The sequence below is a fragment of the Rhinopithecus bieti genome, unplaced genomic scaffold (genome assembly GCF_001698545.2).
Source record: "Rhinopithecus bieti isolate Rb0 unplaced genomic scaffold, ASM169854v2 scaffold_41145, whole genome shotgun sequence".
Classification (NCBI taxonomy): Eukaryota; Metazoa; Chordata; class Mammalia; order Primates; family Cercopithecidae; genus Rhinopithecus; species Rhinopithecus bieti.
In genome coordinates, this window is record NW_016817055.1 from 1,131,562 (window position 1) to 1,143,663 (window position 12,102).

At 33.5% G+C, this 12,102-nt stretch overlaps 1 long non-coding RNA gene across 1 annotated transcript; it reads right to left on the reverse strand.

Moving 5' to 3' along the window:
- Positions 1–1,229: 1,229 nt before the first annotated feature.
- On the reverse strand, positions 1,230–9,458 carry LOC108517685 (uncharacterized). The gene is made up of 3 exons (XR_001882182.1): positions 9,422–9,458; positions 5,322–5,402; positions 1,230–1,287 (listed from the first exon to the last, which is right to left on the reverse strand). It is a non-coding gene; the product is annotated as an uncharacterized LOC108517685 (long non-coding RNA).
- Positions 9,459–12,102: the final 2,644 nt, after the last annotated feature.

Here is a 12,102-nt window from a genome sequence, read left to right on the forward strand (position 1 = left end):
ATGTATAACTTTATATGCACTTATAAAGCTAAACTCACAATTTGTGAAGCAAACTTATGATGGGATGTAAGCAGTTTACAATGCGAAATACATTATTGGATAAGAAAAGTTATTAGAGATACTGTAGTAAATTAAACATTCAGCCTCACACAAGCTATTTGATTGCCACATGGAACGACTAACGCTAGAGGTCTTAACCAATTTTGTCACTTTTCATGGACAAATTTATTTCAAATTTGACTCTGATTCCACAAATTTAGCTCCTCACTGCACCCAAGTAATGATGAGAAAATCCTCTTCTTTTCCTAGATTCTAATAACAGAAAACAAATGCTAGTTATCTGTCACCCATTCAAGAAACAGATTCGTGGTAAAGATCCAGATTATCTATGACCTCCAAAGCTATAGGGATTTTTTGTTTGTTTTTCCATTACACCTTACGACCTTTCTTTAGAATACTTATCCTATTAAGGAGATGGATAGTATATGTTTATAGTGTGGCTATACTCATTTTTTAAACACTCAAAATTTGAATTTTTAAATGGTAGATTTATAAATGGTATTTTTATTTACCATTTAACATTTAATGACAATGAATTATGAGCTCAAGTGCCTATGAAATGTCTACTCTTGTCCATAGATCTTAAACAACTTGACTTAAGGGATAAGTAATGGTTAGTTTGAAATCTTCCGTTAAGAATAACTGCTCACTGAAAATCAATAAAAAATGAACTCACATAGTTTTGTGATTCTGATGCAATCTAACAGAAGTTATTCAAGCTATTATAAGATAAGCTATCAATTAATATTATGAGTAGTTGTAATTATGAAAGCAACATAACCACAGTACAGAGGAAATAGTTGCCCATAATTTCATTCCCCTAAGACAACTATTGTTGTTTTATAGCCTTTTAAATGTGAATGCAACTTTTGCAGAGTAGTCTTTTACAAAGTAAAACAGACCTGAATTTCTATAAAGCTCCACCAACTATGACCTAATGGCCTCTAACTTTTGACCAGTGAGCTAAGAATGATTTTTATGACGTTAAATACTGAAAATTGAAAACAGAATAATGTTTCATGCCATGTGAAAATAATATGAAATTTAAATTTCAGTGTTATAATTTTTTGAAATACAGGCATGCTGATCTATTTATGTATTGTCTGTGGCTGTTTTTGTGCTACACAGGGCTGAAACTAGGCTAAGGCAATTTAGGTACTTACCTCAGGCACAGAACCAAAGGGTGGGGAGGGGTGCAAAAAGTTCAGTCATGAAGATAAATCATATCTAATGCAATATGTTAAAAAATCAAAATTAATTCAAAAGAAGTTATAAGCAAAATATCTAAATATTATTAAAGACAGCATAAGTTCTACAACAACAGAACTGAGCAGTTGTGACCAAGACTGTATCACCTGCAAACGTAAAATATTAACTATATTTAGCTTATTTGCTAACTCTTACTCTACAGCATTTAGGCCTTAGAGTTATTTTCATATTTCCTCTTAACAGTTTCTACTTTAGAGTATAATGTAGATTAGTAAAGTTTTGTTTGACAAAGATACTCCTTGCCAAAGACTCTTAGTCAATCAGAAAAATAAAATAAAATAAAATAAAATATATGTGGACAATAATATGGCAAGCATAAACTCTTTTTTATTCTTACTGTGGTTTTCTTAAAAGAAGGAGGAGAAAAAGGAGGAGCAGGAGTGGAGAAGAAGGAAGTCTCAGGCTGCATGACCCAGAAGATATTCTCAGGAAAGGGTTGATTTTATCTAATACGATACCAAATAAGATACAAGTGTGGGAGGCCATAGAGGCTTATAAAGACCATCACTCACCCATATTTACCAAACAATGGTTGTTCTAAAAAAATTACTTTTCCTCTAATGTTCTGTATTGAGCATTCTCCACCATAATCTCACTCTGAGTAAGTTAAAGATGTGAGGCACCAAGCCTTAGACATTATCTAAACTCTTAACAACAGAGGAATAGACTCTGCCAAGCCTCAGGCTACACTTCTCAATTATTTCCAAAAACTAGTTACCTAATGACAGTTGCTTGGACATTAAACCTAATGCTAACTATTGGAGATACTTCATACCCTGTAACATGCTTAAATATCAGCGGGAATTGTCTAAAAACCTGATTTCTAAAGATTACTTTAGAAATTCTTACTTGTTTCTCTGAACTCTAATTTTTTCACACATCAGTTTTTATAAATAATTTGCTTCTTACTGCTATTAAGAAGTGGTAAGCTGACAGTTTCTCATATTTGCTCAAAGAAATCTTTGACACCAGTTTGTCAGAAGTCTTTTATTACTGTTGAGAAACTTGAGAAAAATATTTCCTGGAAAACACACTCAGGATTCCCTATCCCTTGGGAGTCATTCTGCTTTAGGAAGATTCTGTTCTGTAACAAGGATTCATGTGCTTGTTACCAATGCAAAGTTATGTTTTACCTGCTTTTCTAAAAACAGGAAGGTTGCATAATATTTTATTTTTATTTTTTCCTAAAATGGAAGTGGTAATTAAGTGAGATATTTTAAAATTGTATTCTAGTTTTGTAAACAAAAATGTTTAATTCTACAGATTTGCAACAAAGTAAGGAATGAAAATTTTTGTATTGTCATCATATTACTATATATAACTGAGATTTAGCTGGACGCAGTGGCATGCACCTGTAGTCCCAGCTACTTGGGAGGCTGAGGCAGGAGGATCACTTGAGCCCAAATTCAAGACTGTATCACACTACAATCATGCCTGTAACTAGCCACTGCACTCCATCCTGGGCAACATAGTGAGATCCTGTCTCTAAAGTAAAGTGATGTTTTATTTTTGCAACTATGGTAAACACTGAAGGACTTTACACATATTTGTGATTTTAAATTGTTTATTTACCTAGCAGAGGTTCAGAGTGGCAAACTTTATAAACATTCTAAATTACATACTGATCAATCAACTCAATTACGTAGTATGGTTACAGCATCTAGTATCTTATAAAACTTTTACCTTTGAGGTCTGTCACCAGCAATTCCACCTTTACTAAAATAAAATATTTAAAGAATTCTAGAATTTAAATATTATGAAAAATTGATATTATGTCAAGTTTAACATTGTAAAATTACTCAAAGGCATAATATGTACCTGAAGAAATGCATGGCATCTTTGCTATGCAGAGTGGTTATTAAGTGCTAAGTGGTTGGCTCAGCATTTTTCTGTGTGTATGCAGTGAATTGCATAGAGTTCTTTTTTGAGAAATATTTGCTGAATAAATAAACTTAGTAGATTGAACAAACACTGATAAAGTCATGTTAACACAGGCTATCAATGTGAATCTTGACAGCCTCATTAAGCATTTTAAAACAGTCTTCATTAAAACCTGAGTCTATATTAGAAATGTGTGTACAGATAAACAGATAATTAGGCATATAAAGTACATAATAACTCTGTAAGTAAATTTAGGTTCATGCATAAAAGAATCAGAAGGTTTATTTAAGGCTTTATATCTAACGGGAAATATAGCAATCTCTATCTTTTCCATTTTGATGATAATTTGGATTCGGAGTAACATTTCAAGTGAAATTTCTTAAGGAACATTAAATATCCATTGTATTCAGGGCTATCACTCTGAGCGGACGCTGGTAAAATGTTGGCTCATTCTGTAATATCAGACTGTCGGATGGCTTTCATGTGTAATGTCTTCTCCCTATCATAACCTCTAGGTGGTCCCATAAGCAATTCTCCAAACCAAAGGACTGACAGACAATTAACATTTTGAAGTAGTCACTAAAGAAAGAACAGCATTAGAAACTTTGAGAATTTTAAATAGATTTTAAATCTACTTGTACCATTAGGTATACTTTCTCTCAGGACAGAAATGTGAAAAACACCTGGAAATACCTGAAGAGTTTGTTTCAAAGAATACAAATGGTATGTTGTACAGAAGCACTCGAAGTGCTAAATAACAAAAACGAAACACTCATCTGAGGATCAAGAGATGTGTATTTTTCCTCAGCTGAGCTAATGACCGGTTGTGTGATCCTGGACAAGTCACTTAATTTGTCTTGGCCCTTCAGTTTTTCACCTGTTAAATGAGAGAAGTCACAGATGCATTTGATTATTGTAAACCCTGAGAGTTTAAGCCCTAATGGATTCTACAGAAAGTGGAATCAAGTCAGGGGAGTATGAAGAAGGCACCTGAGTTCTGTTTGCAAGGGAAGAAGTTGGCCATCAGAAGTTGGGGTGCAAGAAAGGTAGAGGGTCAATGTGCCACACATTGCTTCACGCTCCGAGGAATCTCCCTTCTACTGCATAACTTGCTAGCTCAGTTCTTTTGGTTTTTCTGATTCTTATCCACAGGACACTGCAATCACTTGCTGTATGGTGTGTATGTGCTCAGAGTAATCATTTTACATCCAGCGACTTAGAGTGTGGTCCTAGGAAGTGGCAGCATTTCAGCTGCAGAAAGGAAGAGGATCAGTCTGAGCATTCTTGAAGAAGATTGCAAAACTGCTTTTAGTTCATGTAGTGTATTTCTAGTCCAAGATTTCTTTTAATGGGCAAAAAGAGATTTTAAAAGAAGGAGAAACTTGGATGTTTCCTAAAGCAACATTCAAAGCAATTAAATGGAGCTTTTAAGCAACATGATCTTTTCACTCTCACAATCTCCTCTTTAGCCTTAAGTAAAACCAAAAGAGATCTTTGAAAATGATGATTTTTTATATTTAATATATGATCTTTTCATGTTTCTGCTGTTGTATGCTTTTGAGCTGTCTAACAACTATAGCTATGTAGCCAGCAGAAGGGCAGACTTGTCTTATATCCTGTGAAGAGGTGACTACCTGAAGTGTGAGAATGAAAGAAAACGTAAGAATTCTATAAAAGGTTTTACTACAGAGAATATAGGGCCAAGACCTTCATCTAACCCTGGATACACATTATTCTTAATAATGCATACCGGTATCTTTTTTTTTTTTTTTTTTGGCCAACTTTAAGTCATGAGCTTACAAAAACTGACAATATTTTACAGAAACAGATTTTTTTTAAAAAAGCATAATTCTATTTCCTGTATCTTTCACAGTTCTTTAATTTGAAACATATCACTTTTATCTCATCTTGCTTTAACACCAGATTTGGTTTAATTAAATTTATGTCAAATGAACACATGAAACGAAAGGAAAATCGGAAAGCCTGCAGTTGCCCATTAGTGAGTCAGTGACTGCAGTGAAAGGCTTTTGAAGCCTGGCTTACTGCCAGGACAAGCTTGCAATGATGCTCGGAGACACCCATGATGCTTTGAAGGAAAGGACTTAGCTGACCTGAGCCTGCTCAATGGAATCAGTCAAAATCCTCATGGGCTGGATATAAAATCTGTAAGTCTTCTGTCTTCAACCATTTACCTGCCAAAGACAATGAGTAGGGGGTGTGAAACCACAATTCACATAGAAAATTAATTGTACTAGGGCCATTTCTTCTTATTATTATTACAGCATTATTGATTATGTGGGTGATTTTGTTTGTTTTGAAAGCTACATGCCAAGCCTTTGAAAGGCAGTGCCAAACTGTCAATCCTTGGAGCTACTCTATCAAAACAATGTTTAACTTTGGCTCTCTTAACTGAAATACCTGTCAATTAGTCAAATAATATATGCTATTAGCGAATATAAAAAGCATAACCTTCAGGAGCTAATGTTTAGAGCTTTGCAAATTTGTCACTGTTAAAACACCTACGTTTAAAAATACACGAAGCCCTAAATGTTTTGACACTGCTGCTAAAATGCAAAGTAAAATCCCATGTCTCATATTGTTTCTGATACCACATGATCTTTGCATCTTTGTACTTGAACACATTTATACATTCAGCTTCTGCACTTTCATATAAAAATATATCGAATAACTCCATGAATCAAATAATGATGTTTGTTCTGATTTTGTATTCAAAAAACATGTTCTTAAAGGATACATATTATTTGGTTTCCTCTTTTTGCTTAGTGGGATCTGATCCACAGGTTCAGTTGCATTTTGTATTTTCATACTTTAGACATTAAAGCCTTTACAAAAACTTTCAACACTAAAATGAATAACTCATTAGGGAGCAGCAGGGTGCGCTGATGTTAGTAAAACACGATATTTAAAAGTAAGCTTGGTTAGCATCTAGGAATATCAAAAGGACTAGGGAAGGCAAGAGAGGGATGTCAGTAGCTATTTTTTCTTTGTCCTGCTTAAAAATAATTCAAAGAAAGGTCTAAATGTTCCAAAAGTCAAATGGATATTATTGGAGGTGCTTCAACAATCCATTCATACCAAACATCATCAATGTGCTTGTTCAATTTCTAATTTACTCAGTTCTGCTATTCTCGTACAGATATACTGTTTTATATTTTCCACCTCTTCTATATGCTTTGCTTTTTTCCCTATTATTTCATTTATAACTTAAAATAAAAGTAAAACAAACAAAAGTAAAACCCTCTAAGGGTTGCGATTTTCCATGTGAAAAGTTTCCATTCACAGATCCAATGTGTCTTTCTATGTTCTAAGATAAGTGTCTGCACTGGAACACCATATTAAGAGTTGCCTTCGGTAGAATATAATTTTGAGAAGAGAAATGATTTCTGCCAACAGCTAAAGATGAGACATCATTTCTTGGCCAATAGAAAAGTCCTTAATTTTGTGGAATCGATGAAATATGTTCATCTGGATTCTGCCACTTGCCTCTAGTTAGATATTAGTAGTCTTTTCATTTTCACGAGATCAAATAAGATATGAAAATATTCAGTGTTTGCAAATTCCACAGGATATAGTACAATCCTAGTAATATAAGAAAAAAGATGGGTTTAATTTGTACTCACATTACCTCTGATGACGTTGAAAATGTAAGTTTATATTTAAATAATTTACTCCTTAAAATCATTCTATCTTTGTTCTCAATATACATTTAAGACGTAAAATATTTTATAACACCAACCACACTTCTTTAAATGTAAATACTTATAACTAAAAAGGAAGAACTGCATGTTTATGAAACAGGAATTATTATACTTTAATTCAAAATTCTCAGGGCCATAAATATTTTTCTGTATAAAATTTTGTCACTTCTTTCAAATATTTTGTCTTGTAAAGTATGAATTATATTATTTGTTACAAATTGCACGTGATCATGATAACTGAGAATAATTTTTAAATGCTCTAAGAGGCTAATAATGAAAACTTTAAGAAATTGATTATATTTGTCAACATGATATGGAATAGTCTTGCTTGCTTTTTATTGTGTTAAGATATTAGATATCCGCTTTACTTTATTCTTGGAGACTTTTTCAAAGGGTTAGAGGAGAAAATAAGCAACCACTCAAAACTGTCTTAGAGACTGCACAGAAATATTTATTTTAGCTTGCAAAATATTTGCCAAGTAAGGTCTTTTCCAACCAGAATACATAATGACCACAGTATTCAGGCAAATTTTTTCTTTTTTTTCTTTTCTGAATTAGTCTAGCATTTGTGTAGTAGAGCTTTTCCCCCTGGCACTAAGGACCTAGTCTCTTTATTTCACATTTTAAAACCAAATTGCCAGAAGTGTCTGAAAGACTGTACTTCAGGAAAAAAAAAAAAAAAAAAAGGCACTTCAGGGCCAAGCTTTTGCTAACACACTGAGCATTAAGAGATGAATCAAGGGCGTAACAGAATGCTGAGAGCACCTTTGCACTGGAATCAAAGGCACGTCACGAGGAGTCAACATTTTGCCTGAAGTTGCTCGCTCTGACTCTCCCATTGCCTGTAATAAAGTAGCTAAAAGGACATTTGGGACAATCCTGGGCCAAGCAGAGCTGTTTCAGATCCACCTGAAAAATCATAACCAAAAGAAAAAGTGATTCTGAGAAACATCTCAATCCAATTCTTTATACCTGTCCATAGAGAAGAAAATGTATGGTGAGGCATGACCACACTTACTGGGATTGAGGTTCAGTTAGTGGTTCCTGAACAGACTCCAGTAACTAGCCACCTGTTTGAACTCTGCCATCATTTTGATTCAGTCAGTGTTAGTTTTGGAGTCTCTGTTTCACTAGGATGCAAATTCCCGAGTTGTATTTTCTGATTTTTTCAGGTACTCAAAGTGGAAATTTTGGGATGAAATGACAAGAGGGAAAGAACAAAATAAGTCTTTTAAAAATGATCCATGAAGGTATTTTTTACCCCATGTAGCTGTCAACAGTAAGAATATCCATCAGGAAGGGCTAGTTCAAAGTAGAGATTAATACAGAAGCCCTGTGGTTCTGATTTTGTTAATGCCTAGCAAAGTGTCTTCATATCACTTCCAAAGCAAAGAAAATTGCTCACAAATGCCATTTATTCATTTATACTTGTACAATGAAACAAACAGATCAATAAATGTATATAAAGCAATTGAAGCATTAAGAAACCAAACTTCATTGCACCAATTTTTTTTGTTGTATAACTAACTGCATTCGTAATTTCAAACAGATGCTAAATTGCAAAGACAGTCCCATAATTTCAGGTACCTTTTCAACACAGAATTCTTTTTAAGAATTAAAAGTAGATAACTCATTTTCATATTATCCCCTAAATAAAATACATGAATATATAAATATGTTTATTTTCTTAGGTTAAAATGGTGCCACTGAGAACAGATAGTTAGAGGTTAAAAAAACTGTTTCTAATATAATGTTAGAAATATGATTATTCCTCATATAAAATGCAAAATATTTAAATGGAACAAAGATCTTATATATGCAATTCTAGCTTAAAACTCAAATGAAAGCATTTTTATTCAACTTGAAGATAATATTTTTTTCATAACTGCAGTCATCCACAGGAGAGCCCGTGTCACTTTCGTTTTTTAGAACAATAGCTTGTTTTGTCTGTTGTCAACAGTGGCATGTAAAATGCTTGTAGTCATATTTTAGAAATCACACAGGGTTCGTCTTCAAGTTCTGTCATTACAAATCTCCTAATTCTAACAATATAATTACAAAATATTAAAATGTTCACAGCAAAGGGACATACAAGTTTGAAGGTTCCAGTCAAACTGATTATACAAAATGATAACACGAAGGTTGTCCCAACATAAAAGCTGACAAGTCAAAAGTGGGGATAATGTGCATTTTCACTAACAAAAATAAAGATTCTGTGCATCAGGACAGCCATATTCTCATGATCAGAGCTGTTACTGGAAGAAAGGGCTTTGATAAAGACCACTAATTTTGCACAGAGGCAAATTTGAAAGAAACAGTAAGAGTGAATGTGCCCAATCCACCTCTAAAATATTAATTAGTACACCTCTGGAACGATGAGCCCTTATGTTCCAGTTACAAAGACAGGGAGGGGTGCATTCACGAACCTAGTTCAACATTCGCCCTGGATAGCGATGGGGTGCGAAAAGGAAGGCAGCGATGAAGTCACTTACAGTTTGCAATTCAGCTGTCATGTGGAAGTCTGCAGTAGGTATGAGCAAAATATACTGTGAAGAATATGTGGCTCAATATTATACAGCAAAATCGAACTTTGCAACTGCTTATGCATAATTAACTACCTGGGACTAGCCTGCTCTGGTGCACCACTTTATAGAGTAATAAAAATTTAAACTAAAAATACAGACTCCTAGGTAACTGTGGTCACAGTACAACTCTATCTTCCTTTGCAGGCTTATTATTTCCTGAAGCTGTGGCTGACAGGTTCTATGAGCACACATTTTTGCATATATTTTGTTTATGTGCAAGCCTTGGCATTTCAGCCATCTCCTGCTGAGGCCCCTTCCAACCATATGCTTCTGTTTTTCTTCATTAGGTGATGTGATCCCTTTTGACTGTTGCATGCACGTGAAAGGACAGTGGGCTTTGGGGGGAGAAGAAGCCCTGCTTTAAGAGAGTACACGTCAGTTGGCCTTCAGCTGTTTGGAGTTGATTAGATCTGACAAGTGTTGAAGCTACTCATCGTAATGGATGTCTCTGCTTTAGCAGAGAGGGGGTGAAAAGGATGTAATTCCCAGTGAAAGAAAGCAACATGAACTATTATTTAATTACTGCTTAATATATAACTCCCTAGGAGTCCCTGTTGATTTACAGTTCTAGCTTCTTCTTTTCTTTATTAATGGAACAATCTAGCCTTTCAATGCGATGTGGTTGAACCACACCTGTTATTGATAGGGACTTTCCCAAATGAACAAGGCAAATAATCCATTATAATACCCAAGCATGTATGATTCTGAAATGATTAATTTCTTTTCAAATATAGAAGTTACTGTTTTCAGCCCATTAAAAAACAAAACAAAAAAACAAAAACCTTGCGCTAGTATTGCCCAGGCTTATTTCTTTCACTGGTTTAGGATATGGTGTGCATATTTCTGAATACTCTGAACACCAACCTTTTTAATTCTCTAGATTCTAGGAATCAATTAGGAGCCTCTACTCTCTCCTTCCGTTTTCACACCAATAGGATGCCGAGTTAAGTAGACATAGTTTCGTATTGTTCTTTGATCACATGCAATTTCTGGATGCCCCGAAGCTGACTTTTGTCAGCAATCCACCTTCTACACAGAATTTGTTGTCCTACTGGGGAAATGCAACTTTAAAATCTGAAAGTAGTATTGCAAGTCTGTTATTCATTTCCAAATTACAGTACTTTTTGGATACAAGTTCTAAAGTATTGTTTTCATTCCTTTCTTTTACTGGGAAAACAGTCAAGGCAAAAGAGTGATTGGGTTTTGGGTCTGGGTTTGATTCTACTCACATAGTATATTAAAGTTACATGCTCACTGAAAATATTTAAGTAGAAGGGTTCTGTCCACATATTAAATATATAGCAATAAGATTATTTAATTTTTTATTCTCTTCAGTATATAAATATGTAATAATTATATTGGTAATGTTTCTTCTATTTTCTATTTTTGGCTACAGTTTATATTTGCCTTACCCAATTTTGCTGAAGGATTATTCTTAACATATAGTATCTATAACTTATAGTAGTTTATGACATTCATGCAAATTTTTCAACTAACATTTCACAAATAAACACATATCATCCTTTAGAAAACACGTTATATTTGTGCCAAAATCTGACACAGAGAAGAAAACACTCTGTATTATATAGTCCGTATGTTTAGTTTAATCATTTTTAGCTTATATCATTTTTAAAGTATTTTGCTATATCCACATGTAGGCTGATAAATCTTTGAAACTTGTGGCTTTCTTTTAAAGGTAGCCAATTCACTAATTTGGATATTATCAGAAAACAGTTCATATGATAATACTAGACTGTCTAATGTTTTTATACTCTACATTTTTGTTTTCCTGAGAAATTATCACATCCAACTGATTTAAGTATATATAAAATAGAAGCAAATACCTCACAAATCACAACAACACAATTTTATTTTAAAAGTTTTCATTTAGGTTTTTCCAAAGCTAAATCCTGACCTCTTCCACATATTTTAATGTTTTCCCTTGCAGTCATGTAGGGAAATACGTTTTTTATCCAATGACTCTCATTAACGTAGATCTTTGTTTTATATGGAGGGAGGGTTTGTTTTCCATTTGTGAGTATGGAGGCTGTTGCCTGTTTGCTTTGGAATATTTTATTACTTTGAAACAGAATGTGAGTGTATAATTTTGTAAATGATCTCTTTCTTTAGTTTACTTGTGTAAATATAGATCAAATATTGGTAATCTTGGAGAAGGAAAGGCTATTTACATGGCAGTTTCTAAAATGAAATAGTAGCTATGCCAAATTGAACAATTTGAGCTTTTATGCCAGTTAAACAGTTTGACTCCTGATATAAAACTTGGTGGTTTGAAACCAAATGTTAAAAATAGGGAGTAGAATTCACCATATATTGTGAAGATAAAATTGTATTTTTAAGTTTGCAAAACAATTTTTTTTGTAACTAATATTACTATGTCTAAATTTTCCCTGATAACACACGAATGGTTTCTTTCTTTTGTGGTTTCTCAAGAAAAAATAATTTAATTAAAAATTAAATTCTAGCATGTTGAATGTAAGGTCAATCAAGCTTCATATAATTCCCAATGTTTTTACATTCTTACTTTTTTCTCTGTTCTTTACAGTTTTTTTTTTTTTTTTTTTTTTTTT